Here is a 25,401-nt window from a genome sequence, read left to right on the forward strand (position 1 = left end):
TCAGAAATCAGATGTGTTGATACCTATACTTGTGTTCATCTCTATTCCCATTAGAGTTGAGAGGAATAAGATTTACGTAAGAACTGAGTCTCATTTTTCTGTCTCTTAAAATCATTACATTTATTCAAAAAAGATTGGTGGCTCAAATGAACACTGGAAACTGCCTCACCTTTCTTCTCCTTGAAATCATGCCAGAAAAAGCCTCCAGCATACTCATCTCTAGTTTACCTTTTCTAAAGTTTCTTCCTCCCTGGATGAGGGGAGTGAGAACCATCACTTGTTAAAACACAGATGACTCCAAAAATTTCTGCACTTCAAAGTGAATCCTTTATTCACCTGAGTGTTTAACTGTGTCAATGTGCTCTCATTATCCGATTTAGTTGAATAATTCAACAAGGAAATGTGCCCAGTGCACACATTATACAGATGTGTTTGCCAAAGCTATCTTGGCTTGTGGGAAAGAGCAACCCTCTGATGCCCTGAGTTATTTAGAAAGGCCATCACAGATATCAACATAATGTGGAGGAGATAGATACCCATGGTAACATGTGAATATTGAGATTCGTCCCTACTTCATCCCATCATCTCATTGATAGGATGCTGCCCTTGTGCTGGAGTTATGTAAATGAACAGCTGGTTGTGAGGAAATTGTTGTACTTATCCTCCCACTGGATTGTATGTTATTCTGGGCCAACATAAAGCCTGTAAGAGTGGCTGTACTCTAAGATGCAGTAGGAGGCCTTGCATATGTGAAGACCTTGCTAGGTTCCTGACCTGCTAGTAGAAACCAGTTGAAATATTTCTGACCTGATGGGAAGATGCAGATATATTTCCACTGCATCCACCCAAGTGTGGTTGCAAAACTATATGGTACAAACTATTTCTTTGCTAATTCATATGGAGACTTGATTAAACTGGAGAATCAGATATATAATTTGAATTAAATCTACTATGAACCATATAAAATACAGAACATGCAAGAATAATTTACTATAAGATTACTGTATTAGTCAGCTTTTTGCTGCAATAGTGCTATTTAATGAACAACTCCCCAAATCTCAGTTGACTTATAGCAACAAACATTGGTTTCTTGCTCAGAGGTCTGTGGATTGGGTTATGACTCAGCTGGATTTGGTTGGGGTGGGTTTGGCTGGACTTGGCACCAGGATGTGGATTAGATTTAGGTCTGTTCCATATGTGTCCTTATTCTGAGATTCAGAATGAAGAAACTCTGGTGCCCTGGGACAGTCTCTTCATGGTGGATTGCAAGAATGTGACAGGGCAAACCAAACCACACATACACGTTTAAAGTCTGGTTGAATGTAGTGCACGTAAGTCCTCTCATGTTTCATTGGCCAAAGCAAGTCACCTGGCCAAACTCCAAGCTAGTGACATTGGGAAGTGTCTCTGCTAAAAATAGTCTCAGCTGAGCGGGGGAGAAAAAGAATGGTGGAAAAATAATTTACCACAGCTGGTTACTGTAAGCTGCTAGATGAAGTTCAGGCCAATAGGATCACAAAAAAAAATCAAATCAATCAGAATCAATTGGGTATTTTTTAAAATGTTAAGTCAAGGTATTTTTAATTCCCTTTAAATCATTATGCCATGTGATTTCCCTTCCATTGAATCAGCGGGTGTCAGTGCTTCAGGGCCTGAATATATGTCTTTTGAAACAAAGTCATTGCCCAGCCTCAAATTAGGCTTTTTGAGTCTGTAGTAAGGCAATAATTTTAAAGGTCAGGCTTATGTGGGAGAGAAAACAGATTTCAAATCCCAAAATTCCCTTTTACGTATAAAAAACAGAGCTTAAGAATATGAATGTCAGTGTTTATTGTAAGATGCAGATAGATGCTTATAAGACAAAAAGGAAGTTCCTGACTGCGTTGGAGGAAGTGACCAGCTCTAGGTCTTAGAGGTGGGAAGAGATCAAAGAAGGAGGGCAAACTAGCATTCGGGTGGGACCTGGCAGCCCCTCCCTGGTGGAGGGGAGGAGTTAGCATTTGCAGGTAGCCAGGGAAATTTTGAAAACAGTGAAACTTGTTCCCTGATGCACAACAGTATTATTTCAAGACCTTTCTAAGAAGCTTCGTGTTCAGCCTAGTACTAGAGCAAGAAATACAAGTTTCAGTAGTTTACCACATATGGCAGCCATGTTTGCTGATGACAGTGCAGTAAAATTAGAAATTAATTAATTAAAATAATTAGTACTCTGGAAAAATACTTCTAATAACTCCTGGGTTCAAGAAAATAAAAATTAAGCTGCAAAATATTTTGTAATATTTTGTACACAGCAGCAAAAATTTTATATAAAATCTTATGGGATGCAGCCAAAGAGAGTCAAGGGAAAATTTAAAGTGTTAAATATGATTTTATTTTAGAATATAAGAAATAATTAAAATAAATGGACTGTTTTAAACTTTAAAAAAAAGAGAAGGAAGGAGTTAATAAAGATATGAGAAGATGTTAAGGAAACAGAAAACAAACAAATAGCAAAATAATCACAAAATAAGACCTCATTATTTGAAGATACTCATAGGCAAACACCAAAGATAGACATTGACAGGAATCAAAGGAAAACAGATACCCCAAACATTAAGATTAGTAACAAAAATGGAACATACACAGGGGAATAAAATATTATAAAAAGGAACACAAGTAAATGTGAATATCAGATGAAACACACTTTTTAAAAAAAGAGTAAATTACTAAAATTGGCCCAGTAGGATACTTGAATAGACCAAGACCAGAAAAGAAATCAAAATGGTAGTTATTGATCTGTCTCTGCAAAAGGCACGAAGGTGACTGCTGTCAACTCTGCAAACAATAGGTACAGTCAGTTCTTGTTATTGGTGGCAATTATGCTCTATAAAGTCATTATTAACACTGAATTAGTGAACTCTGAATTATTGCTCATAAGGGAAATATAGGGTTAGTCCTGTGAGCCTCTGGCCACAACATTTTCACCAACTGATCAATACATAACTTTGTTTTATGTATGTTTCTGTTTAAAAACATTTTATTTAATATATATTGTTGATTCATTAACATTGAACTCATGGCCAACGGCACAATAACTTATGCCTGAACAAAACTTATTTGAAACACAGATTTTTTCCATAAGGCATGTCATAGCCTTCTTCTGCTTAAGAACTTTAGACAACATGCCAGCATTATGCTTGGGGACCATTTTAAGCTGCAAAATCACCAACAAAAAGCAAAAAATGCAAAAGACATGGCACTAAGTAGGCCATGAAAAAGATACTTGATCACAGTAGGAGAGCTGAAACAAGAAGGCAGAGCATCGCCTTGTTTGACTTCTACTGGGAATGCACGTGTGGGATGACTCAAAAATTTCACCTCTCTGCATTTGTCTACAAATGACCACAAAAGTGCTGCAAGTATTGATTTGGGGGCTACAAATCCATTTTAGCTGGTAGTCAAATTCACAAATACAGAATGCACAAATAATGAGGATCAACTGCAATTTCTAATATATCAGAAAAATACGAGGAATTAAGCCACTCAGCTTAATCCTGATACCAAATTAAGCTGAGGACCACACAAGAAAATAAAATTATAGGCCCATTCTGTTATAAACAAAGAATCCAAAATGTTATATAAAATATTAGCAAATTGAATCCAGCAGGAGATTAAAAGAAGATATTTAAGAATATTTTTACCTGAGGAATTCAAGGATGGTTCAAAACTAGAAAATAAATTGGTATATTACTTAACACTTTAAGGGAATAAAACAGTATTAACTCAATCATAGCAATAAAAGCATTTGGTAATAATTAACATTCAATCATGATGAAACATTTCCTACATATTTCTTAGCAAACCAGGGCTTACTGCAATACCTGGCTACCAGCCTGAAGATGAAGTTAACATAGGAGGATAACAAAACAAAGAGACTTTCATTAAAGCAGAACTGGAACTTGACATGCTGTACCTGCTGCCACCCTATCTTGGAATGTCCCGGTATGTAAAACAATACAATCTTATGGTGTTTATGTTAATTTAGTCATACGTTTCAGTTACTTCTTGACTTATATGAAAAGCAAGACCTAAAACGGTTGATAACTTCAAATGATATGATTACCTACCAAAAAAGAAAAAAAAACAAGAATCTCACATCATAATTATTGGAACCAATAAGAAGGTTTAACAAAGTGGCCACATGGAGCAATGGCATCTAGTAATCAATAGCTTGATCATCATCATAAACTTGGAGTAGACAAAAATTTTAAAACTCATTACAAAAAGCAGTAACTATAAAGAAAAAATGATAAATTACACCATAAGCCACCATTAAAGAGTCCTCAGTGGGAGAAGCTTTTGGCAATACATACATCTGACAAAGGACTCATATCCAGGATGTTTAAAAAACTCCTATAAAGCAATAAAAAAAAGATAGAAAACACAAAAGAAAAATGATGAAAAGGCTTAAACAAGTATTTCACAAATGATATCCAAATGGTCTAGACACAATTGGAAAGGTCCCTGGCTTCATTAGTCATCAGAGAAGAGCAAAATTGAAGCCGCGGTGTCATAATACTACACACTACTACAATAAATGACTAGAAAAGGGTACAGAATACCAAGTGTCAACAGGGGTATAGAACAACTGGAACTCTGGAATACTGATGGTTTATGTACTAAGTTAAACTGGAACTCTCATACACTGCTGATGGAACTATAAATTGGTTCAACTACTGTAGACATCTGTTTGGCAGTACCTTTTTTTCCCCATAAATTTATTTTATTTTTGGCTGCATTGGGTCTTTTGTTGCTGTGTGCGGGCTTTTCTCTAGCTGTGGCGAGCAGAGGCTACTCTTCGTTGCGGTGCACGGGCTTCTCATTGAGGTGGCTTCTCTTGTTGCAGAGCACGGGCTCTAGGCACGCAAGCTTCAGTAGTTGTGCCTCGTGGGCTCTAGAGCACAGGTTCAGTAGTTGTGGCACACGGGCTTAGTTGCTCCACGGCACGTGGGATCTTCCCGGACCAGGGCTCAAGCTCGTGTCCCCTGCGTTGGCAGGCGGATTCTTAACCACTGCACCACCAGGGAAACTCTGGCAGTACCTTTTAAATCTGTGACTAAGCTATTCCATTCCTAGGCGTGAAACCAACAAAAACGCATAAATAAGTTCAAATGTACAAGACATGTTGAAGAATGTTCATAGTAGTACTATTTGTAATAGCCCCAAACTACCCAATGCCCTTAAAAGTAGGGTGGACAACCAAATTGTGGTATATTAGCAAAAAAAAAAAAAAAAAATACTATTCAGCAATAAGAATGTATAAATGTCAACTATATACAATAAGGATGAATCTTGCAAACATAATGTGGGATGAAAGGAGCCAAACACAAAAGAGTTCATGCTGAGTCCGTTTATACAAAATTGAAAACGAGGTAAGATTGTTCCACGGTGTTAGAAGTTACGATAGCAGTTACTCTTCGGGTGGAGGCAGTGGTGGGAAGGGAGAACAAAGGAGGCATCTTTTCTCAACTTGGGTGCTGTACTGAGTTTGTGAAACTTTATTGAGACATATGCTTTTCTGCAGATAAAGTTTCTTCAATAACATCATTCTCCAAAAGACTACTGCAAAAAAACCCAAAACAGAACAAAAGTAAGATTTTCCTATTGTGATCAATAACCAGTTAGTAAATGCATTAGAAGAAAATACCCCATTCAAAATAGGAATAAATATACAATGCACCTAGTAAGAAATTTTATAGACAGCTCTGGAAACAATAAAGAATTTTCTAGTAAGTAAGTAAGATATATACTATGTTCATAGATGAGAAAACTCCATGTAGTTCAATAGCTCAGTCATGCCTGCAAAAACTTAGCTGCAGGGTGGAAAACTCTTCTGTTGTTTCTGTTGATCCCCCCAACATGGATACCTCTGAGATTAATGAGAGATTAGTGCCGGCTCTGAGACTCAGAACAGTTCAGATTGTTGAAGAGTCTCACGTTCAGTAGAGGGTTGAAAGAAGAGCAGGAAATATATCGGTATTACCTGGCATTCTACTTGATAAGAAATAAAGGGAAATTAAAACTCTGACTAGTGCCTGTGTTCTGGTATTGTGTAATTTCCATCTATAAAAAGGAATTAGTGTGTGTAGTCCAGAAAGGAGAAACAGGTCTAATTCTGGCATCTGCCAAAGATACTACAAGGTCCATACTCTGCTGGATATCAAGGAACACTATAAGCCAGTATGGAATTATCACAGGAATAGACAAATCCACCAGTGGAATAAAATAGAGAGTTAAGAAACAGACACAATGGCACCCAAAACTGTGCTAGAAGGACTGTTTACTTATTAATTTATCATCAGTTCAACATTCATAACTAAGGTACATTATTATTATATGTCAGGCACACTGTTTCTGTACTTGCTTTATCTCTGAATTCCAGTTTTAGAATAACAGATTTAACAGATGGAAAAATATTCTGAATACTATACTCCATCATATGCATTCAATTGATATTAAGTAAAATGTTTATTCTTTTCCCCAACACTATTTTTCCATATTCCATTGTTGGTTTATGTTACTTAAAAATGAAGAACAAAAAATTAATTAATATCACTTATGATTTCTAAGTAAGATAATAGAAGTCAGTCTTACTACGAAAACTGTCTTTTTTTTGGTAGTGGTAGAAACTGAAATGAGCAAATACTAATTGGTTGAGTATTAAAGAGCTGTGGGTCTGTAGAGGATAAAACACCAGCATCAGCCCATGGAGGGGGCCCTCTAATTTTGCTACTGGCCTTGTCAGCTGACATCACACTGGCAATGAGAGAAGAGCCTACACTGGCCTCATGGCTGGATCTTCCTCCCAGTGCCTATTTGGATTCCCAACTCTGCAGGGAATCATTAGAAACATGAATTAAAATTCATTGAGTCTAATAAACATCTAGGGCACTGGAATATGTTTGAGGAAATGTTTCTGACTCTGAAATTATACACAATCTAATGACAGTGGATGAAAACAAGCAAAAAAATTCAGTTGGGAAACTCTTTTTCTAACAGTGTACCTCATAGATATCCTCTGGACAGAGAAAGCCAGACCATTTTTGTCTTGATTTTCAGCAACTCATATCTAGGAGGAGGTCTGTAATTTCTCTCTAGGTAGCTCTGAGACATTACAAATTGTCATTTTTTTCTCCTTGAATTCATTATGCAGTGTCATTTTACTATTTGTCATAAATTAGATATAAATAGATATACAATTAACACACATAAGAAGTTCCTGCTTGTGGCCAGAGAGGACGGCATACTTCACATACAAAAATGGGGAAGGTCCATCACTTAGACAACTGTTGAGGAAAACTAGAAAAGTCAGTGTAGTGAGTAAGGGAAAAAGACGAGGTCCTTTTCTCTGAGAACAAAGCTAGTGAGAAACAGGATGCAGGGCTAAGAAATGTCAGGGGTCATGTGGAACTGGATTTCTTTTGAGAAATTTTTAATGTTTTACAAACATACATTAATCCTTACATTATTCGTGTGTTTTTTTAAATTTGGAATTTTAAAACAATTCTCCCACTGAATAGCATTTTATATTACAGAAAATAATGGAAAGAGTACTGTCAGTCTCCCTGTTTGTTCTGTGATGGGGCAGTGGAGTTCTCAAGCTTAATTCTTTCATAAAGACAATCCAATTTGGTACTAAGGTCAGAAATAAAGAAAAAAGAAGCCTCTTCTTGCTTTTCCATTGCCAGTTAAGTCCATATTTTATGATTTGATTCACATTTTATGACTTGAGTTTTCCTTACCAAATTTACACATGACTTTGAGATGATAAAAGTTTTCTCACATTAGAATAAAGACAAGGCTCCAGAGGAAAAAAATGTATTTGGATGTTTTATTCCCACAACATTTTTATCCTTGAAACTAATATAATGCAAAGCGGGATTTCCAACAATGTGAAACAAAGCAAGCACTACTGAGTTTTAAAGAGCCCCAGATTGTCGAAAAGGGGAAATTCCTTTCTTTCCCTCAGAGGATCAATCATCTTGAAATGCCTGCTCCAAATACTGGTAGCAGTGAAATAATCATTCACCTGAAATAGTGTTTCTTAATGCTAGGGTATGTTTACTTTCTCCTTGAAGCCAAAGTTATCCAACTGTAAATCACATCAAAGAGAAATCAGGGCAGTAGCTAAATATTCTGATTAAAAAATTCTTCAAAAGTCTACATCATGTAATAATTTTGTTGAAATTTGCCTGTAATATGCATGCAATATTTTGCTGGTTTTAAATAATCTCTATGTCCTTTTCTTCATCTGCTTGTTTCAGTGAATTTATGTTTTGAAGTATAGTAAGTGAAGAAATAATCCTATCCAAAACCACATGTGCAATTATTTCCTCATAATAACTTTTTATTTTTCATTTGACTTTATATTTTATTAAATTTTAATTAAAATTTACTCAAGTAATACATATTCACTAGGGAAAATTAGAAAATATGGATAAACAGAAAGAAAAATAAACATAATATCAAAGGTGATCAACTAAAGATAATCATAATGGGTATTTTCTATGATCTGTTCAGATGCTTTTCTGCTTGTGTGAATATGTGTGTATGAGGTATTTTAATAGGATCCTTCTGTACATATCTACATTTTTCAGCTGGCCTTTTTCTTTTTAAACTTGATGTAATGTGAGCTCATCTTCCCATGTGAATATATATATACTTTTACATTTTAATGATTTCATTTTATCCTTCAGACTCCTTGGATTCATTTTCATTCAACTAGTATTTTCTTATTTCCTATGTAATTTCTTCTTTGACCCATTGGTTGTTCAAGAGTATGTTGTTTAATTTCCACATATTTGTGAGTGACAATTTTCCTTCTGTTAATGATTTCTGGTTTCATTCCATGTGGTCTGAAGAAGATACTTTGTATAATTTGCTTCATCTTGGGGCTCTGTTGTTGTGTGTGTATGTGTTTATAATTTTTATATCTTCTTGATATATTGACCCTTTTGTCAATATATGATGTTCTTCTTTGTTTCTTATAATAATTTTGACCTAAAATCTATTTTACCAAATACTAATATAGAAGCCCCAGCTCTCTTTTGGTTATTATTTGCATGGAATATATTTTTTCCATCCTTTTACTTTCAACCTATTTGTGCCTTTGGATCTAAAGTGAGTGAGTCTCTTAAAGACAGGATAGTATCGTTGTAGAGTTGGATCATTTTTTTAAAAAAATTCATTCTGCCAATTTCTGTCTTTTAATTGGGCAACTTAATCTATTTGCATGTAAAGTAATTGATTCTTTGGGAATAAAGTCCTCTTTGTTTCCACCAGCACCAGGAATCCATACCAGGGATGTAGGCTGCTGTCCTTAAGACTGTCATTGTGCTAGAGAGAGTTGGGTGGGACAAAGGTAAGTTAAAACACCACAAAGCTCTCCTATTGGGTTTCAGAGGGTTTCTTGATTAAGCATTTGCTTGACTGCTGTAAATCTTTGATTATCTTCCATTGTTCTGACAAAGTTGATTCTGACATTTTTAGAAAGCGTTTTCAGTGTTTCTGTTGAGGGATGGGCCCTTGAAGTTTCCTACTCTGCCATTTTCACTGGCATTCTTTCCATTCTTTTTTTTTTTTTTTTTGCGGTACGCGGGCCTCTCACTGTTGTGGCCTCTCCCGTCGCGGAGCACAGGCTCCGGACGCGCAGGCTCAGCGTCCATGGCTCACAGGCCCAGCCGCTCCGCGTCATGTGGGATCCTCCCGGACCGGGGCACGAACCCGTGTCCCCTGCATCGGCAGGCGGACTCTCAACCACTGCGCCACCAGGGAAGCCCTCCATTCTTTAAAAATATCATTTCCCATTACATTTTAACTCTAATTCATTTAACAAATATCACATTTATGGATATTTATGATGCTTTAAATTTGGGGCTATTATAAATAACACTATTATAGCCAGAATTTATAGAGATTATTTCCTCAGGATAATTCCTATATAAGGAATGATACATTTTAGGAATAAAAGGTTATGGATTTAGAGTTTTATTAGGTAGATGACAATTAACATTAGCAGAGAGGAAAAAGAAATCTCAGATCCCTCATAATTTCAGGAGTCAAATCTTATACCTTTTAGGATCTTATGATGAAGCATTTAAATGAATTAACATTTATTCAGTTGCACCTTGTTTTACTCTTCCACTAAAATAGCCCGTTTTCATATGTTAGTTGATGAATGTGAGCCAGGCCCTAGTGCCCTAGTGTTGGTTGAAGTTGTACACTAACCATGAAAGGCCCTGTTGTGCCTTAAAGACAAGATAGAGGATAGAACCCAATTCCTTTGACATGGGGGCTATTTCCATCAGCTCCACATAATTTCTAATTTAAATGCGATTCCCTGCCATTCAGAGGCAAGTGGCCTGAATGACCAGATCATTCATCTGCAGAGCACCAACAGGATAAGCCATTCAAAAATCTAAAATGTTATAAGCTTAGGGTGAACTGTGTCTGTAAACAATTATACCTCTGAATAATTTGTTTTTAAGCTGTTAATATAGTACGTGTAGTAAACCTGTAGTAGATATTCAATAAATTTAACAAACCCCTCTTTCTCTTGTAGCAACCCTCCCCTCAGTCCCTTCAACTCTCCTTCCTATTAACTATGATACGCTCCATTCTAATTCTCTGTATAAAGCAAAGCCATTCTGTCATTCACATTTTATTCTATAATTAGTGACTGTAGTCATATAGTAGTCTATCTCTTTTTATTATATTGCAGCTATTTATATTTTATTCCTCTCTTCTTGTTCTTACCTGACAAAACCATCCACAAACATAATTTGAATTGGAAAACTTATTCTTTTGGCTGACTGTGCTTGTATTTTGACACTCAAGATCCATTAGATTCTTCTATTTTGTTACTTTAACATGACATATTTTATCTTTTAATTGATTTTAACAAGATAGAGAATATTTGTGACTAAGATGTCAAAGTGGAAGAAAAGTATAGTCCCCTCTTCTAAGTGTTGGGTGAGATCTGGGATTTTACAACCTATTTCTAGGATGTAAAATCTCCTTGAAGCCACTGGGAATTCTGCATATGGGGAGACTCAGATACACTGGGCAAATATTACCCAAGAGAGACTTTTCGCTGTTGCTATTACAGAGACTTTTTGCAAACCTGCAAAAGTCCTTCTACTCCAGGATGCAATGTAGTACTAACTCCAAAACGCTGAGGACCAAAGTATTTCAAGACCAATTTTTAAATTCCAGAGAAGGGTTATAGTCTAGGATTTTTTAAAATGGGGTTAAAGCAGTAATCTTTTCCATTAATTTCCTGTTATTTTTTCCTTAAAGAGAATTGATATAGGGACAAATTCTGAAGTGGGAATAGGACATGGCCATCAGTTTAGTAAAGTTCTGACTAGCACTTGTTTGCATCCTTCCCTACACTTCTTTGACACTTGACCATTAGCATCAAGATCAAATTATTTTTTTCAAGAGCACTCTGTATGAGAAGCAACGGTTATGTCTCCCAAGAGAAAGAAGGCATCATTTACCAAAAAGCCAACACTCTATTCCTATTTATTCTTCCATTCATTATTTGTGAATTGCTCTATATACTTCAGAAACTGGGCTGCATGGTGATGGAAGAGGTGTGTGTTATTTTCAAAGAATGAATGTCATATCAGAATTTTAGGGTCAGCATACTGTTTCTGTTAGCTTCCATGGAAATATCCAAGGCTAAGTCTAAGCTCATAACCTGTTACACATAAATTCAGTGAAAATAAACACACACAGATCTTGAATTCATTCAGATTGTACCCTGCATAACTGTTAAAACTTGTTTTAATTTTCTCTTTTCATCCAGTTATTTGGAAAACAGTTTTACTTCAGCTTCAGTCTGAAATGTGGAAGCAGACTGGCTTAGATGTGCTGATTGAGAGTGAAATCATCTTATTCATGTGTAAAAATCTCTTTTCTATTGGATCAGGTGTTCCAGCAAATAATTACTAAATGAAATATGTACTTACTGCTAATTTTTATGGATAACAATTAAGAAGGATTTACAGTTATCTTCCTTTTATTCTGCAGTTTCTGGCAGAGGTACCAAAATTTTCAAGGAGGGTCTGTACAATCACGGCTCAATCAGAAAAAGGAAGTACTTCAAGTCCTCCTGAGAAAGGGTTTCTTTCTGATCCAGGAAATTTCAAAATTTGGCTCTTTGCATTTGTACCAAAACATTACAGAGATTTTTGGAATCAGGTTGCTAAAACCTTGGGTGGCTCATGCATCTTCAATAGTAACATTAAGATTTACTGAATGGACTAGCCAGAAGCAGTGGAAAGAAGTTGCCCACAACTCTGTTCAGCAGTTTTGCAATGGACAAAATGTCAAGTTAGAAAAATTGTCAGCTATGAAGTTGCAGCATGCTTTTCCTCCACAAATAAAGCCCAGTGTGACATTTTATATAAGTTGCATTTCAAAAATAAGGAAATGGTATCTTTTATCTCTAACTAGGTTCTGGAATTAATTTGCTCTTTTTTTACTTGCAGCAATATATTTGTCCTCCAATGGCATATGTTTCATCAGGGCAACCATGTGGAAAACTCAGACACAAAGAAGTGTTTGTTTCTTGCAAGAGCAGTGTGAACAGAGCATTAATGTAATTTTGATGCCAGATAAAGTACTTTGTTATAGCAGAGAGCATAATAATGAAGAGACTTACAGCGAACCTGGTTTGTTGGTCTTTGGATTTCTCCCATGGTACAGTAGTAAAGTTGGCTCAACCATTTCAAACAGCTGAGTATACTGTGAATATTTCTTATTTTCCCCTCCCCCCTGCATGGAGTAGCCTATGGGAATTTCAGAAATTTAAAAAAAATTTTATAAAGGATTTTGTCATGCAGACTTGGTCCAATAGGTGTGCAGCTGTTTATATTTTGAATGGTTTTTAAGTGTAGGTAAGATAACACTCCACAATGAAGTTCATCAGCCTTTAGGATACAGGATAAATCTATTGAATAATTTATCGCAACACTAAAGAGAAGTTTTGCTTAGAAATGGGGATTTATGTGGTGATTCAGTTCTTATGGAAACAGTACAAGAAAATAAAGATGAGGATAGTAGCAATATTTTAATAGAAATGAGCTGGGTTAGAAAGGCTAATCCACACATATTTTAGGATTGTAAGAAAACAACTCTGGTGGAGAGGGAGGATTGTTGGATGTAAAATCAGGGGACTAGATTAGAATACCAATTCGGTTGAGCCACTTAGAGCAAGTGACAATGGTGGGGATAATAATGCTTAACCAAATTATCTCATATGACACTTGTGAGATGAGCAGTTAATGTACTAAGTAATACTAAAGTTCTTCGAAAATTAGAAATTACCCATCAGTTATTATTTCAGAGCAGGTTTAACAATAAGAGATGGACAGATGGACAGATCTTACCTAATCTAAAAAAAAAAAAAAGACAAATGTATACCTCCAATAATACATACAATTTGGCATTCCACTAAAATGTAACTGGTAACTAAATCGAGATCTGTTTCCTGTGGTATCTTGGGTTTCCATATTAAGTGTCAGCTTTAATATATCTTTTTATGCAGCTTATGACATCACAACTTCATTGTAGGTCCCTGGCAAGGATGATTGAGAGTAATTGATAGGAGGCTCAAAACGTAAACTAAAGAAAAATCCGCATCTTTCTCTATACTCCCCTTGTGAAGTACACTCAGCTTCAGGGAAATGTGGGGATATTTTAATAGAATCTTCACTGTCAAGCTGCTTTCTGAGAACTGACTAGTTGTGTGCTGGACAGGATCAGACCCCTGGCCAACACAGACCTAAATGAAGGGATACACAAATGGAATGAGTTAAATAAAATTACTTTTTTTTTAATGTAATACTATTATTTTATAAGAAGATACTTCAGTTCAAAGCCTTTGTGATTCAAGACAGAATAATCATCAATCAACCAACAATGAATTAATCAAAATGTTGTCAAGTTGAGACCCTGGTGGGTCTATTTTTTTTGCAGTACGCGGGCCTCTCACTGTTGTGGCCTCTCCCGTTGAGGAGCACAGGCTCCGGACGCGCAGGCCCAGCGGCCATGGCCCACGGGCCCAGCCGCTCCGCGGCATGTGGGATCTTCCCGGACCGGGGCACGAGCCCGCGTCCCCTGCATCGACAGGCGGACTCTCAACCACTGTGCCACCAGGGAAGCCCGGGTCTACTTTTATTAGGAAATGATTAATTTATGATCAGCTTATTAATGTTCATTTGTATTCAAAGAGAGTTCGTTGTCTATTAAATATAATGTCATGAAATCTTAGTTTCACTATGAATTTTCTTAAACTTCTACCTAGCTTCTGCTGACTTATCCTAAATCCCAAATAGTGGAATTCAAACCTCTCTTCATAATCTGCTGAACCTCAGAATATTGGAAATTTAATGCATCATCATGTTTTAGTCCTCCAAAAATTAGTCCTCCAGACTTTTTCTGCCCTTTCAGTTTAGAAAAAGAATTATTTAAGAACCAAGAGAAAGGTTTTGACAGTACTTTAGTCCAACAGGAAGTTCTGTAAATATCCAAAGAAACCTCATTGCTCAAATATTGCCAAATTTTTTTGCAGACCCAAGATATTGAGATAGTCATAATCAGCTCAATTTCCCCATCCTTTGGCATTCAGAGCTCTCACTGTGTAAAATAAAATGTAATAAAAATGAAAAAAATTAAACATAATCTTAAAAAGCAAGAAAAGAGAAATAGTGAATCATCCGCTGGGGTTGGAAAAGCTTAGTTGTTTATCTTGCTGAAACCTCTGTAATTTTTGATTTTCCTTGAATGGTTAGGCAGGGACAGTAGTATTGAAAGACCATTATGAGTCAAGGTTCTGGGTTCTATTTTTATTTCCATGTTCTTGCATCTAGTTGAATTTCCCCATTAACTAAATACTGAGATTTTGAGTATATTGTTAAGTAAATGTTTATATAGGCTTAAGATTCTTGCATTAAAGGTTCTATAAAGGAAAAGAATATTATTGCTGTTACTCATGAGAAATAGCTTTAGTGCTGATTTTGGCATGGTCTGGCAGCCTTCATGTTGGCTAGCAGAGAAAAGTCAACACAAATTCATCAAGCACATTCCCTGCACCAAGTACTAACAGCATAAGAGCTATCATGGTGGGAATTAAGAATACTTCCTTTAGAAACAGATAATTGAGTACAAACAGTCTTTCTCATGAAAATAATACAAATAATTTATCTACTCTTGATTAACTTCCTGGTAGGATGCTGGGCACTCAGTAGACTTGTTGATTGACTTACCCCCACTTCCATCTGGTTAATTTTATCCTTTATCCAACCCACCTGAAGCAAGCAGGGTAGATTATTCAAGATGAGCTTTTTTGTGTGTTTGTGTTAGCTATTATTTTTTTTTCTTTATTGGAGTATAATTGGTTTACAATGGTGTGTTAGTTTCTGCTTTACAACAAAATGAATCAGTTATATATATATACATATGTTCCCATATCTCTTCCCTCTTGCATCTCCCTCCCTCCCACCCTCCCTGTCCCACCCCTCCAGGCGATCACAAAGCACGGAGCTGATCTCCCTGTGCTATGCGGCTGCTTCCCACTAGCTATCTATTTTACGTTTGGCAGTGTATATATATCCATGCCACTCTCTCACTTTCTCCCAGCTTACCTTTCCCTCTCCCGATAGTCTCAAGTCCATTCTCTAGTAGGTCTGTGTCTTTATTCCCGTCTTACCCCTAGGTTCTTCATGACATTTTTTTTTTCTTAAATTCCATATACATGTGTTAGCATACGGTATTTGTCTCTCTCTTTCTGACTTACTTCACTCTGTATGACAGACTCTAGGTCTATCCACCTCATTACAAATAGCTCAATTTCATTTCTTTTTATGGCTGAGTAATATTCCATTGTATATATGTGCCACATCTTCTTTATCCATTCATCCAATGATGGACATTTCGGTTGTTTCCATCTCCGGGCTATTGTAAACACAGCTGCAATGAACATTTTGGTACATGAATCTTTTTGAATTATGGTTTTCTCAGGGTATATGCCCAGGAGTGGGATTGCTGAGTCATATGGTAGTACTATTTTTAGTTTTTTAAGGAAGCTCCATACTGTTCTCCACAGTGGCTGTATCAATTTACATTCCCACCAACAGTGCAAGAGGGTTCCCTTTTCTCCACACACTCTCCAGCATTTATTGTTTCTAGATTTTTTGATGATGGCCATTCTGACTGGTGTGAGATGATATCTCATTGTAGTTTTGATTTGCATTTCTCTAATGATTAATGATGTTGAGCATTCTTTCATGTGTTTGTTGGCAGTCTGTATATCTTCTTTAGAGAAATGTCTATTTAGGTCTTCTGCCCATTTTTGAATTGGGTTGTTTGTTTTTTTGTTATTGAGCTGCTTATAAATTTTGGAGATTAATCCTTTGTTAGTTGCTTCATTTGCAAACATTTTCTCCCATTCTGAGGGTTGTCTTTTGGTCTTGTTTATGGTTTCCTTTGCTGTGCAAAAGGTTTTACGTTTCATTAGGTCCCATTTGTTTATTTTTGTTTTTATTTCCATTTCTCTAGGAGCTGGGTCAAAAAGGATCTTGCTGTGATTTATGTCATAGAGTGTCCTGCGTATGTTTTCCTCTAAGAGTTTGATAGTTTCTGGACTTACATTTAGGTCTTTAATCCATTTTGAGCTTATTTTTGTGTATGGTGTTAGGGAGTGATCTAATCTCATACTTTTACATGTACCTATCCAGTTTTCCCAGCACCACTTATAGAAGAGGCTGTCCTTTCTCCACTGTACATTCCTGCCTCCTTTATCAAAGATAAGGTGACCATATGTGCGTGGGTTTATCTCTGGGCTTTCTATCCTGTTCCATTGATCTATCTTTCTGTTTTTGTGCCAGTACCATACTGTCTTGATTACTGTAGCTTTGTAGTATAGTCTGAAGTCAGAGAGCCTGATTCCTCCAGCTCCGTTTTTCGTTCTCAAGATTGTTTTGGCTCTTCGGGGTCTTTTGTGTTTCCATACAAATTGTGAAATTTTGTGTTCTAGTTCTGTGAAAAATGCCAGTGGTAGTTTGATAGGGATTGCATTGAATCTGTAGATTGCTTTGCGTAGTAGAGTCATTTTCACAATGTTGATTCTTCCAATCCAAGAACATGGTATATCTCTCCATCTATTTGTGTCATTTTTAAACTCTTTCATCAGTGTCTTATAATTTTCTGCATACAGGTCTTTTGTCTCCTTAGGTAGGTTTATTCCTAGATATTTTATTCTTTTCGTTGCAATGGTAAATGGGAGTGTTTTCTTGATTTCACTTTCAGATTTTTCATCATTAGTGTATAGGAATGCCAGAGATTTCTGTGCATTAATTTTGCATCCTGCTACTTTACCAAATTCATTGATTAGCTCTAGTAGTTCTCTGGTAGCATTTTTAGGATTCTCTATGTATAGTATCATGTCATCTGCAAACAGTGACAGCTTTACTTCTTCTTCTCCGATTTGGATTCATTTTATTTCCTTTTCTTCTCTGATTGCTGTGGCTAAAACTTCCAAAACTATGTTGAATAAGAGTGGTGAGAGTGGGCAACCTTGTCTTGTTCCTGATCTTAGTGGAAATTCTTTCAATTTTTCACCACTGAGGACGATGTTGGCTGTGGGTTTGTCATATATGGCCTATATTATGTTGAGGAGAGTTCCCTCTGTGCCTGCTTTCTGCAGGGTTTTTATCATAAATCAGTGTTGAATTTTGTCAAACGCTTTCTCTGCATCTATTGAGATGATCATATGGTTTTTCTCCTTCAATTTGTTAATATGGTCTGTCACATTGATTGATTTGCGTATATTGAAGAATCCTTGCATTCCTGGGATAAATCCCACTTGATCATGGTGTATGATCCTTTTAATGTGCTGTTGGATTCTGTTTGCTAGTATTTTGTTGAGGATTTTTGCATCTATGTTCATCAGTGATATTGGCCTGTACTTCTCTTCCTTTGTGACATCCTTGTCTGGTTTTGGTATCAGGGTGATGGTGGCCTCGTAGAATGAGTTTGGGAGTGTTCCTCCCTCTGCTATATTTTGGAAGAGTTTGAGAAGGATAGGTGTTAGCTCTTCTCTAAATGTTTGATAGAATTCGCCCCATGAAGCCATCTGGTCCTGGGCTTTTGTTTGTTGGAAGATTTTTAATCACAGTTTCAATTTCAGTGCTTGTGATTGGTCTGTTCACATTTTCTATTTCTTCCTGATTCAGTGTTGGCAGGTTGTGCATTTCTAAGAATTTGTCCGCTTCTTCCAGGTTGTCCATTTTATTGGCATAGAGTAGCTTGTAATAATCTCTCATGATCTTTTGTATTTCTGCAGTGTCAGTTGTTACTTCTCCTTTTTCATTTCTAATTCTATTGATCTGAGTCTTCTCCCTTTTTTTCTTGATGTGTCTGGCTAATGGCTTATCACTTTTGTTTATCTTCTCAAAGAACCAGCTTTTAGTTTTATTGATCTTTGCTATCGTTTTCTTCATTTCTTTTTCATTTCTTTCTGATCTGATCTTTATGATTTCTTTCCTTCTGCTAACTTTGGGGTTTTTTTGTTCTGCTTTCTCTAATTGCTTTAGGTGCACGGTTAGGTTGTTTATTCGAGATGTTTCCTGTTTCTTAAGGTAGGATTGTATTGCTATAAACTTCCCTCTTAGAACTGCTTTTGCTGCATCCCATAGATTTTGGGTCGTCGTGTCTCCATTGTCATTTGATTCTAGGTATTTTTTGATTTCCTCTTTGATTTCTTCAGTGATCACTTCATTATTAAGCAGTGGATTGTTTCGCCTCCATGTGTTTGTATTTTTTACATATCTTTTCCTATAATTGATATCTAGTCTCATAGCATTGTGGTTGCAAAAGATACTTGATACAATTTCAATTTTCTTAAATTTACCAAGGCTTGATTTGTGACCCAAGATACGATCTATCCTGGAGAATGTTCCATGAGCACTAGAGAAAAATGTGTATTCTGTTGTTTTTGGATGGAATGTCCTATAAATATCAATTAAGTCCATCTTGTTTAATGTATCCTTTAAAGTTTGTGTTTCCTTATTTATTTTCATTTTGGATGATCTGTCCATTGGTGAAAGTGGGGTGTTTAAGTCCCCTACTATGAACGTGTTACTGTCGATTTCCCCTTTTATGGCTGTTAGTATTTGCCTTATGTATTGAGGTGCTCCTATGTTGGGTGCATAAATATTTACAATTGTTATATCTTCTTCTTGGATCGATCCCTTGATCATTATGTAGTGTTCTCCTTTATCTCTTCTAATAGCCTTTATTTTAAAGTCTATTTTGTCTGATATGAGAATCGCTACTCCAGCTTTCTTTTGGTTTCCATTTGCATGAAATATTATTTTCCATCCCCTTACTTTCAGTCTTTATGTGTTTCTAGGTCTGAAGTGGGTCTCTTGTAGACAGCAAATATATGGGTCTTGTTTTTGTATCCATTCAGCCAATCTGTGTCTTTTGGTGGGAGCATTTAGTCCATTTACATTTAAGGAAATTATCGACATGTATGTTCCTATTCCCATTTTCTAAATTGTTTTGGGTTCGTTATTGTAGGTCTTTTCCTTCTCTTGTGTTTCTTGCCTAGAGAAGTTCCTTTAGCAGTTGCTGTAGAGCTGGTTTGGTGGTGCTGAACTGTCTCAGCTTTTGCTTGTCTGTAAAGGTTTTAATTTCTCCTTCAAATCTGAATGAGATCCTTGCTGGGTAGAGTAATCTTGGTTGCAGGTTTTTCTCCTTCATCACTTTAAATATGTCCTGCCAGTCCCTTCTGGCTTGCAGAGTTTCTGCTGAAAGATCAGCTGTTAACCTTATGGGGATTCCATTGTGTGCTATTTGTTGTGTTTCCCTTGCTTCCTTTAATATGTTTTCTTTGTATTTAATTTTTGACAGTTTGATTAATATGTGTCTTGGCATATTTCTCCTTGGATTTATCTTGTATGGGACCCTCTGTGCTTGCTGGACTTGATTAACTATTTCCTTTCCCATATTAGGGAAGTTTTCAACCATAATCTCTTCAAATATTGTCTCAGTCCCTTTCTTTTTCTCTTCTTCTTCTGGAACCCCTATAATTCGAATGTTGGTGCATTTAATGTTGTCCCAGAGGTCTCTGAGACTGTCCTCAGTTCTTTTCATTCTTTTTTCTTTATTCTGCTCTGCAGTAGTTATTTCCACTATTTTATCTTCCAGGTCACTTCTCCGTTCTTCTGCCTCAGTTATTCTGCTATTGATCCCTTCTAGAATATTTTTAATTTCATTTATTGTGTTGTTCATAGTTGTTTCATCTTTAGTTCTTCTAGGTCCTTGTTAAATGTTTCTTGCATTTTCTCTATTCTATTTCCAAGATTTCATCTTTACTATCATTATTCTGAATTCTTTTTCAGGTAGACTGCCTATTTCCTCTTAATTTGTTAGGTCTGGTGGATTTTTATCTTGCTCCTTCATCTGTGTTGTGTTTTTCTGTCTTCCCATTTTGCTTATCTTACTGTGTTTGGGGTCTCCTTTTCACAGGCTGCAGGTTCGTAGTTCCCGTTGTTTTTGGTGTCTGTCCCCAGTGGCTAAGGTTGGTTCAGTGGGTTGTGTAGGCTTCCTGGTGGAGGGGACTAGTGCCTGTGTTCTGGTGGATGAGGCTGGATCTTGTCTTTCTGGTGGGCAGGTCCACGTCTGGTGGTGTGTTTTGGGGTTTCTGTGGACTTATTATGATTTTAGGCAGGCTCTCTGCTAATGGGTGGTGTTGTATTCCTGTCTTGCTAGTTGTTTGGCATAGGATGTTCAGCACTGTAACTTGCTGGTCGTTGAGTGAAGCTGGGTGCTGGTGTTGAGATGGAGATCTCTGGGAGATTTTCGCCATTTGATATTATGTGGAGATGGGAGGTCGCTTGTGGACCAGTGTCCTGAATTTGGCTCTCCCACCTCAGAGTCACAGCACTGACTCCTGGCTGCAGCACCAAGAGCCTTTCGTCCATACGGCTTAGAATAAAAGGTAGAAAAAGTAGAAAGAATTAGTAGAAGAAGAAAGAAAGAAAGAAAGAAAGAAAGAAAGAAAGAAAGAAAGAAAGAAAGGAGGGAGGAAGGAAGGACGGAAGGAAGGAAAAAAAGAAAGAAAGAAGATAAAGTAAAATAAAATAAAGTAAGGTAAAATATAATAAAGTTATTAAAATTGAAAAAAAAATTATTAAGAGAAAAAAACCAAAAAACAGAACAAAACAAAAAAAAAACGGACGGATAGACCCCTAGGACAAATGGTGGAAGCAAAGCTATACAGACAAAATCTCACATAGAAGCATACACATACACACTCACAAAAAGAGGTAAAGGGGAAAAAATCATAAATCTTGCTCTCATAGTCCACCTCCTCAATTTGGCATAATTCGTTGTCTATTCATATATTCCACAGATGCAGGGTACATCAAGTTTATTGTGGAGCTTTAATCCGCTGCTTCTGAGGCTGCTGGGAGAGATTTCCCTTTCTCTTCTTTGTTCTCACAGCTCCCAGGGGCTCAGCTTTGGATTTGGCCCCGGCTCTGCGTGTAGGTCGCCTGAGGGCGTCTGTGCTTCGCTCAGAGAGGACGGGGTTAAAGGAGGCGCTGATTCGGGGGCTCTGGCTCACTCAGGCCGGCGGAGGGAGGGGCACGGAGTGCGGGGCGGGCCTGCGACGTCAGAGGCCGGCGTGACGTTGCACCGGCCTGAGGCGCGCCGTGCGTTCTTCCGGGGGAGTTGTTCCTGGGTCCCGGGACCCTGGTAGTGGCGGGCTGCACAGGCTCCTCGGAAGGGGGGTGTGGAGAGTGACCTGTGCTCGCACACCGGCTACGTGGTGGCGGCAGCAGCAGCCTTAGCGTCTCATGGCTGTCTCTGCGGTCTGCGCTTTTAGCCGCGGCTCGCGCCCGTCTCTGGAGCTCCTTTAAGCAGCGTTCTTAATCCCCTCTCCTCGTGCACCAGGTACGTGGCGGGTTTCTTGCCTTTTGGGAGGTCTCAGGTCTTCTGCCAGCGTTCAGTAGGTGTTCTGTAGGAGTTGTTCCACGTGTAGATGTATTTCTGGTGTATGTGAGGAGAAAGGTGATTTCCGCGTCTTACTCTTCCTCCATCTTCCCGGAAGCCTGTCTCAGGATGAGCTTTTATAAAAATTATTATTTCTTTCCTCTGAGTTCCACAGTCCCTGCCAGAGAAATTTACAGGGACTGGCCATATATCAACAAGCTACATGTTTTGAAACATTTTCAGAGAGGTGAGAGTGTAAGCATGGGTTATCAATTATAAAGTTAGAGTTTCTGTCACCCAAATTTTCAATTAAGATGCTTTCAGCTACAGGTTAACAGGAAAAGTCTGTTAAAGCGGTTTAAATAATTTATTACTTCCCAGAGACACAGTTTCTCAGGGCTTTATCTCCACTCTGACATCTCCCCTAGCTCTGCATTGCTTCCAGTTTGGGTTCATTCCCAAGGTGGACATCAAGATGGCTGCAGCATCTCTGAGCATCATCACATCCAGACATAACTCTGTCCACAGGACATAAAGACACCACATCTTCCTCGTGAATTTTTTTAGAAGTAAGGAAGTCTTTCCCGGAAACCCCAGCTCCTCTTAGCAGACCTTCCCTCCTAGATCATTGGCTAGGATCAAGTCACATTCCGTTTCTAAACCAAACACTGGCAAGGTGAATGGAATTAGCATGATTGGTAAACTAATTGGATAGGGAATAATTTATATTGAGAGACTGCCACCATGATGCCTTTATCTGAGGAATATTTAGCTCAAATTCCTATAACATAAATCCCCTTAAGTATTCCATAATTTATCAATCCAGAATATACTCTAATTTGAGTATATTAAAGTTGTTAACTTTTTTTTAAATCAAGACATTAAAAGCATCTAATATTGAGTTTTTCTTCATAAAATCTGTGTTTTATGGATTCTACAAGAATGAATCTGAAGGACAGAACCAAGAAGTTGCATAAGGGTTCCCAGCTTTAAATGTCTTCACTATAGGCTCTGGGACTTCTCAACTGATGCTGTTTCTCAAATGCCAAGGCAAAGAAGAGGATAGGAAGGACAGGTGAAAATGATCATCCCCATTTTAACTAAGGCCTTTAACCCTTCTAAGCCACAAGCATTTTTATTAGTCAAACTAATTACATTAGGGTAATGGAAACAGCGTTGGACAGGGACCCGAGGAATGCCCAGTTTTGCTATTTACAGGTGTGGTCTCTGATAACCAAGGAACTTTTCCCTATTTGCTTAGGTAATAGCAGGGTCCAGGCTGAAGTCTCTTGTGCCCTTTTTAACTCTAAGAAAATATAATGTTAGTGTCCTTTAATTTCTGCTATCTCTCCTTGCAAATAAGGAGAGAAATTTCTTCAAAGCAGGTAACCCAAGAGAGAACAAATCCAACTGAACAGAACTGGGCCTGATCATTTCTGAGATAACTAAGTACAGCCTTTCTAAATGATCCCATGACCAAAAGCATTATCATTGATAAGGTCCAGAAGAAATGCAATGCTTGGATCTCAAGTACCTTTATCAATATGTATGTGGGAGGGGAACAGAGGCAAAGGGAGCATCTTTTATGGGAAAACATAAACAGGTTAATATAGAAAACACTGCATTTTTTTTTAATAAATTTATTAATTAATTTATTTATTTTTGGCTGTGTTGGGTCTTCGTTTCTGTGCGAGGGCTTTCTCTAGTTGCAGCAAGTGGGGTCCACTCTTCATCGCGGTGCGCAGGCCTCTCACTGTCGCAGCCTCTCTTGTTGCGGAGCACAGGCTCCAGACGCGCAGGCTCAGTAGTTGTGGCTCACGGGCCTAGTTGCTCCGTGGCATGTGGGATCTTCCCAGACCAGGGCTCGAACCCGTGTCCCCTGCATTGGCAGGCATATTCTCAACCACTGCGCCACCAGGGAAGCCCAACACTGCATTTTTAAACATCCTTCAGTTTATGAAGCATTGCTATTTGGTCCTTTGATCTTCACCACAACCTGGTGCTGTAGAAAGAAAATATGTTATAGTCTTCATACTGCAGGTGAAAAATATGGACGCAGAGAGCCCAGAGGCGTAAAGTAATACTCGCAGAACTAGCACCAAAGTGGATCTTTTCAATAGAGAAGTGTCTTTGGGGGATTCTACCTATTTTTTAGACCATTGACTTGCTCATATTTGTAAGATGATATATGTTTAAATTCTAGAACTGTTAGACAGTTTCTAATAAAGTTTTGATTGGTTGGGAATCTCATTTGTTCATTCAGTAAATACTTACTGAGTACCTATCGTGTGACATGCATGCTTCTCCATATTGAAGTATGTTCATTCATATCTCCTGGATCTTCTCTCTAGTTTGAAAAGCCTCTGGTTGGCCGAGATATTTTGATCTTGAGTTTAAATCTCTTCTTTGCATTTAGAGTTAAATGATTATTCTAACCGTTCTATTCTATGCCTTTAAAACAGGAAATAGATTGACTGAAGAGCTGAGAGCAAGGCATATGCCCCATTCCACACTTAATGCCTTCTTGGCAGGATACCTAGTGGGGCTTTTCACAAAACTACTGGCATAGTCAGAGAGAGAAACAGTTTGTTATTCTAAGATCTTTCAAGTTGCTACACCTATTTAGCTATAAAATTGCTGGGGCAGATGAATGCTGCTTTTTAAAGTTACTTTAAATACCACTACTCTTAACCTTTTAACATGTTATCAGTTTGGCTAAACAAATTCACCAGTTTGTTCCGTTATTATGAATCCATGCTCATGCCAGGCACTTAAATAGCAAAGGAACTTTCAGAAGGGTGATTTAACCCCTCTTGGTCCAAGAAAAAAAATACCCTGGTGGAGGCTAGAAACAAGTCCTGGCAAGTAACAGTAAAACCAATATTTTCTCCATAGACCATGATGATACTTGTAATTACTGTCACCTAAATCAAAATGATTAAAGTAAAATCATGTCTTTCCAGATGCTCAGCATACACTTCCTCCCAGTATATTAAAGTCACCATTAAGCATCTGAAATGCCTATAATTTGAACTACAGCTGCAAGAGAAGTCACTCAGTTATGAATTTGTTAGACCGTATGTTATTGCACAAGTGTGGGTTTTCTTTCATAAGACCCCTATTGCCCCCACTGGGATAATTTTTAAAAGAATGACTTTGACTTGTGCTCATAGCTACTCCATGACTAAGAGGTAGCAGGTTAAATAATAATAAAAAGCTATTTTGGCAAATAACGCTTTTAAAAATAGAATTAGTCCTATGTTTCAGGTTTGAATTATGGAAAGAATCTACTGTTCATCATAGCCATTTCTCTCCCCTCCCCCCTCCACACACACACTCCACACACACACACAC

At 37.5% G+C, this 25,401-nt stretch overlaps 1 protein-coding gene across 2 annotated transcripts in view; it reads left to right on the forward strand.

The window, feature by feature from the left end:
- MTERF1 (mitochondrial transcription termination factor 1) overlaps positions 1–25,401 on the forward strand; it is a 603,361-nt gene that overhangs the window by 296,698 nt on the left and 281,262 nt on the right. The window contains exon 9 of one of the 2 annotated variants that reach the window (XR_012333983.1): positions 3,838–3,981. The exons of the other annotated variant lie outside the window; for it this stretch is intronic. The gene's annotated coding sequence lies outside the window, so the exon portion shown is untranslated. The remainder of the gene's footprint in view (positions 1–3,837; positions 3,982–25,401) is intronic. 2 annotated transcript variants of the gene reach the window in all.

Source organism: Tursiops truncatus, chromosome 9 (assembly GCF_011762595.2).
Source record: "Tursiops truncatus isolate mTurTru1 chromosome 9, mTurTru1.mat.Y, whole genome shotgun sequence".
NCBI classification, from domain to species: Eukaryota; Metazoa; Chordata; class Mammalia; order Artiodactyla; family Delphinidae; genus Tursiops; species Tursiops truncatus.